Genomic DNA, 6,544 nt, shown 5'->3' with positions numbered 1-6,544 from the left:
CAATGAGGAAACAATAGCGCTGCTTTGTTGTGTGATGGAACGCATTATGATGCAAGGATCTTTGCCTTCGCCTCCACACACTGCCTTTAGTTCAGTGTGGCTTTGTGGCTATTTCTACATTAAACTGCTTTTTGACTTTTCACGTGGTCAACGGTGCAGTGCACGCTGGCAATATGTAGTAGCGATTTGATTCATTACTTTATTTCGTGAGAGTGCTGCTAGCGCGCATTAAATAATTTGGGGAAATGCTTGAAATTACAGCGCATCCTTTGGAAAATATGTGAACCAAAACTAATTTTATTGCTTAATTTTTTGGTAAAAATGCGGTTATCCTTTTTGGAGTTGACGCAGCGGCTATTAAAAAAAAGGGAGAATTTCAATAATTTTCATCTACTGCAGTGGCTAATTGAATTCCACAGAGTCCTTTAGCGGTATGTGCAAAGGATTCGCTTTAATGATCTCGCTGCTGTACTGGAAAATTTTTAATATTTTAAGAAACTTTTCACAATACATAAAAATTCATTATTTATTTTTGCTCTGACTTTGTTGTTCATGGCTAATTTCCATAAGTTCGTGCATATAATTTGACTGATTGTCTTTGCGGCGATTTATTTCTCTGTTCAAATTTACTTTTTTACGCTAATTGTTCTCAATTTCACACTTTCGTTTTCGAAATAAATAAAAAAAATTTTCTTCTAAAAATTCTTCTAGCCTAAATTGAAATCGAAAGTGTTTACGGTATTCCCGAAGCGTGGGAGGAAAGTCACATGTTACGCTGTAAACCTCAATTTTATAGACATTGAATGCTGGCAAGGCTAATGGACTAATTTAGTCGCTGTGTTGAGGTGAACAGCCAATGCATATCTAATAACTGCCTCTATATTGCTTTGTCAGAACAAAAGCAGTGTTGCCACAGAGGATTTTACGTTATTTCATTTCCTTTATCAAATAAAAGTAAAAAAGTATGTAACAAGTAAGCGTCTTCGATGCTCATATACAAACTTAGAAGTACCGTTAGTTTCTTCATAATCCAATGATCGAACGCGATAAAAAATAGAAGCATCGAAAACGGTTAACATGGTCCAAAAGGTATCCGGTAAAGTACACAAAAAATATATCCGGACGAATTGAAAACCTCCTCCTTTTTTTTTGAAGTCGGCTAAAAGCTGTCTATTTTAAACATACAATAATTCTACATTCCACTCCGTTAATGCAAATTGACAAAAAAAATTCAAAAATTATTTCTCAAAAACCACTAACTCAGGTCAAATTAAAGGTGTAATTACTTCCGAATCAAACTATTCATTGCGCTTGCGTGTGGTCATTGGCTCACCGCCTGTGGAATGCACAAACAAAGTTTGGAAATTGAAATCCTCAATTAAGTCGCAAAGTAGCACTGCCCAGCGGGAACTGACTAATACGGAAGGACACAAAATCACAGCGACCACACCCACAATACACAAAAACGAATTGCCGAAAAAGGTAATAGAAAGCAAAACGGTATCATTGCAGTAAGAACAAGGGAAGTCAAATTAACTGCAAATGTTAGGTAGCGGAGATGATTTCAGTAAAAGCAAGTAAAAAGTCAAAACCAAGTCTGTGTATGTAGTTTATGAAATATTCGTAATCTTAAACTACTTTATTTTAAAGTCAATAATGCAATGCAGTCTCTTTTTTACACTACTGGAAATTCACTATTTGCAATGCCTGTACCCACATAGCGCTGGGCAATCTTAATGAATTGAGGCCGTTTCTTGCACCGACTTTGAAACTGCAAGTATCCGTGAGCTGACTTTACCTTTTTTATAACAATCGATCTTCTAAGAAGCAACCGCATCGCCTACACAGTAGTTTGGACATATTTTTCATAATTAGAATTCAGATTTGAAATTGGAGAAAAGCTGCTTAAAACTGCAGTCTAGTGGTTGTTAAGGTAACTGAGCAATGTTAAAACACGGTTAGTCTAGACTTTACTTAACTTACCGTAAGAAATAATCAATAATTACTCTACACGCCAACTTAAGCCAGATGCGAAAATATTTTATTTTTAGCCGACCTCAAAAAGTGAGTCTATCAATTCGTCGACTTCAAAAAATGAGTCTATCAATTCGTCGTGGACCACGTTGACCGATTTCTATAATTATTTTGTTAAAGGAAAGGTTGTACCTCAGCGGTGGTCCCATACTACTTAATTTGGTTTACGCGCGATTATTGAATCATAAATAAATTTACGTTACTCTTGACGGTATAGGAGGATTGAAGTCGGATTTGTTTTTGCTTAAACTAGAGTGCCAGGTACTCGAAATTCGACAGTTTTTTTAGTTTTAGAAACCTTGGAGAGGTTTTCTAACTTAACACGTAGCAAAACTTATACGGTACAAATTAACTAACCGGAAAATCTTCTGCTAAAACGTAACTAAAATTTTTTTTATCTGAGAAGGTCTTTGGAGGACTTCGGCAGGACTTGGAATTGACCCGATACATTCAAGTTTATCGATAAATTTCAATGATTTGATACATATCGATAGTTCGATGAATTTCAAGAACACTAAAATTCGATAACTCAACAAAATTCGTTAACTCGACTAATTTCGATAACTGTGAAATTCGATGGCTCGTAAATTTCGATAACTCAAATATGTAAAAACTTTGGATACCTTTATAAATTTTTACTTTTGATATCTCCACATTTTTCGAAAACTATCTAAACATTTTGATAACTCGTTACACTCTTCTTCGCTTCGTTGAACCAACCAATTTCAGTAGATCAATAATTATCGATAACTCTGTATGTTGAAAGAGCTTCATGCATTACGACACCTCGATAAATTTCGTTAAGTCTATAAATAATGATAATTCAATAAATATCGATAATTGATACATTTCTTTAACTTGACAAATTTCGTTAATCCCACACGTTTTTATAGCTCGATAACTATCCGTAAATTTGTACAACTAAGTTTCCGTGTCTATAAATTTCGACAACTCAGTAAACATTGATCAGTTTGAATAACTCGATACGTTGCGATAACTTAATAAGCATGGATAAATTTCGATAATTATAAACTTCGATGATTTGAAAGATTTCAGTAACCTTTATGGCTAATTTTATTTCGATTCCTATCGGAAAATTTCAACTGTGTTAACCTAATTCTTATGTATTTCTCATTGTCTCCATTTTCGCCTTTATCTCAATTTTCGTATTTATCTTCACTTTTGCCTTTTTTTTGTCTTCATCGTTATCCCTTGTTTCTTCATCTTCATATTTATCTTTATTTCAAAGTTTAATTTCAAATACGAAGTAAAACAAAATGCGAAACGCTTGAATTGAACAGGTTGCAAAAACAATCGTTAAAAAATATGGAAATTTTTAAACGACGATTTTCAACCAATTTCGAAACTATAAAAACTCTCCACATCTAGAGAAAATTACCTTTCCAACGGTGGTTTTGGTTTTGAAATCGGTAACTTTACTTTAGTCTTCATCTTTGTTTTTATCTTTCACATCTTTGCTTATATCCTTTTCTTTATCTATTCACGTAGATGAGATGAGGTGCAATGACGTGATAAGATTGACGTGATTTTATGTGATGTGATAGGATGTCATGTCATGTGTTGTCATATCCTCTGATGTCATGTCATATGATGTCATATCATGTGATGCCACGTCATGTAATGCCATGTCATGTCATACGATGTCATATCATGTGATGTCAAGTCATGTGATGTCATGCCATATAATGTGAGGTCATATCATATAATGTCATGTCACGTGATATCGTGTGATGTGATATATTATGTGATGTAATATCATATTATGTGATGTAATATCATGTGATGTCTCTTCATATCATGTGATAAAATGTGACTACATGACATAGTGTGATCACATTCCATGTTCCGATTAGTATATCGATAACCCTGTTGATAACTGTGTCGATAAAAATACCGATAACAATATCCATAAACATATATAGGGTACTCACAGTTCTATATTATCTACTGTGTTAATTTTGCCACCTGGTAACTTTAAAACATTTTACCATGTGGTAACTTTGTTTGTTGTTGGTTCCCATACTAATTAGAGATAACACTTTTGGGCAAAATTACTAGACTTTGTCTCATGTTTATGTTCTGTGTTAAACTAGGTTTGTTCGTCGAGCAAAAAATTTGTACGAATTTGTACGAATTATCACGATTTTTGCCCAAATCGCGTTCGTGCAGACCAAAAAATTATCCAACACTCAAAAATTGTGAGAGCAAAGTGACAGTTCTCTTGGAGAGAAGTTGCAAATTCTTGCTGGAAAAAATTTTGCCAGCAAGAATTTGCAAACACGAAAAACATGTGGTTGTGGCGCATGGTTGCATTTTTGTCTACAATAATTTGAATAAATTAGTTCGTTAAATTTAAAAATTTATAAATACGAGCGATTTTTTATGAAAAAAGGAAGTAAATAATTGTTGATATAATTAATTTAGTTAATTCCAATGATTTGAACTTACTTCGGCTGAAAAAAATGGTATTCGCAATCGGAATGCAATTGCAACCAGAGTCGATTTAAGAAACCCGACAGCTAGTACGATGAAGAAATTGAAATGTATGTTAAGGAAAGTCAGAACAACAAGAAATATACATGTATATCCTGTTTTTGGCCATCCGAAAGAATTTTAAAAATTCTATAAACATTTTTTATGTTTGAAATGCAACCGTGGACGCCAGCTGGCAGCGAAACTTGCAAATTCCTGCAAATTTGCGTTCGTGCAGAAATTTGCAAGTTTCTCAACATGAGAGAGAATTTGAGAGAATTTTTTCTTACTCTCTGATATTTTGAATGTTGGATAATTCTTGCTGGATTTTCGACGAACAAACCTACTGGCATCTATCGCTGCTTGTACATAAATACATACATGAATTTCGCTTTGGGCGCAGCGCTGCTTGTACATAAGTTTCTCTTTGCGCCTGCCTGGAGCTGGCAAAGGTTATTTTTTTTTTATTTTTGCGCTGTGCTAGCTGAGTATAAAAAAGAGAAGAGAGAATAGAGAGAAATATGTATGTGGTTTGTTGATGCTCTCTAAACACAAACGCGTGAAAGGCAAACGGTCTAGCAATGCGTGGTATTGTTGATCAACTTAATACTTTATTTAAACATAAGGGTTGCTCACAGTTCGAGTGTGTTATCTTGTTAAAGTTGCCACCTTTTAACTTTAGAAGTAAACTGTGAGTACCCTAATAGAAAAATACAACGATTGTTAAATCGATTAATTCATCGATAAATAAAACAATCATCAGTATCGATTATGGTACATATCGTTAACAATATAAATGACTAAATCGATAACAAAATCAATTATTTAATCGATTATTATGCCGATAACAATATCCATTATTGTATCGATAAAAATATCGAGTTTTATATCGATAACAATATCGATCTTCATCCTCATCCTTTTCTTCATATTTATCTTTATTTTTGCATATTCCTCTTCACCTTTAGGCATCTTTGTTTATGTTTTTATTCTCAAACCGCTAAACCGCTGAGAACCATTTCCATGTGCATTATTCCCCTTGAATTTGACAATTTACTCCCAACCAACCAGAAGTTTCACTTCATAAATTCAAGAAATGTTCTTAGCCTTTCAGTTACCCTAATTCTTATGTATCTGTCGTTGTCTTCATTTTCGTCTTTATCTTCACTTTTGCCTTCTTCCTTAAAAACTCTGCTCATCTACGGAAAAATGCCTTTCCTACGGTGTTCTTGGTTTCGAAATCGGTTCGGTAAAATCGCCAAACGAACGGAGACAAAATTTATGTGCTCTCTATTTCATAATGGAATAGCAGATTAGACTGCCAAGATCGCAACCAGTCTGACTCTCGAACAGACGAACTACTTTCGTAGACCACTTCAACACTTGTACAACGAAATAGACGATAATATGATTAGGCAGTTCAGGGCTAGAATAAATGAGTTAACAACAGAGGAAGCAATTATACTCGCTTATTGTTATGGCTATAAAAGAAATCTTGCGGAGTTATTACCGCACATCCTGGTGACTGCCCATGCACAAAAAATTGGTATCACTAACGTGTGGTCAGGTGCAGGGAAGTGTCGTAAAAAGGAGGTCAGGGCAAACTTTGAGCATCTTCTCTGTCGATTTCCTGCACTGTCAAAAACACGACCAAAATGCTTGGCAGGAGGACATCTCAATAGTAGAGCAGAATTTTCTACTTACATTCGAAAAATGCGTTGACATCCTTTGTGATGTCTACTTTAACGCGTAAAAACGAGCTCCAACTGGCAACGCTAAGAGTCTACCGATCTATGTGCGGCTCAACGCCGGCCAGATTTACCTAACCTAACCTCTTTTTCAGCCGTTTGGCAGTTCTCTGCCTATAAGTAATGAAACAGTTTTATGGAAAATAGAAATTCCCGATGAGCCATCTCTTTCCACCCCTCGATTTTTTTAACCGTCTAATCCAAACCGAAACTGAGCTGCAGATTCTTCAAAAGAAATTAAAATCATCTGCGTGCATTTTTCGATGTTA

The sequence above is a fragment of the Rhagoletis pomonella genome, unplaced genomic scaffold (genome assembly GCF_013731165.1).
Source record: "Rhagoletis pomonella isolate Grant_MI unplaced genomic scaffold, Rhpom_1.0 Rhpom_scaffold_00004, whole genome shotgun sequence".
Taxonomy (NCBI): Eukaryota; Metazoa; Arthropoda; class Insecta; order Diptera; family Tephritidae; genus Rhagoletis; species Rhagoletis pomonella.
The sequence above is the reverse complement of the archived record's forward strand: the minus strand, read 5'-3'. Positions refer to the sequence as shown.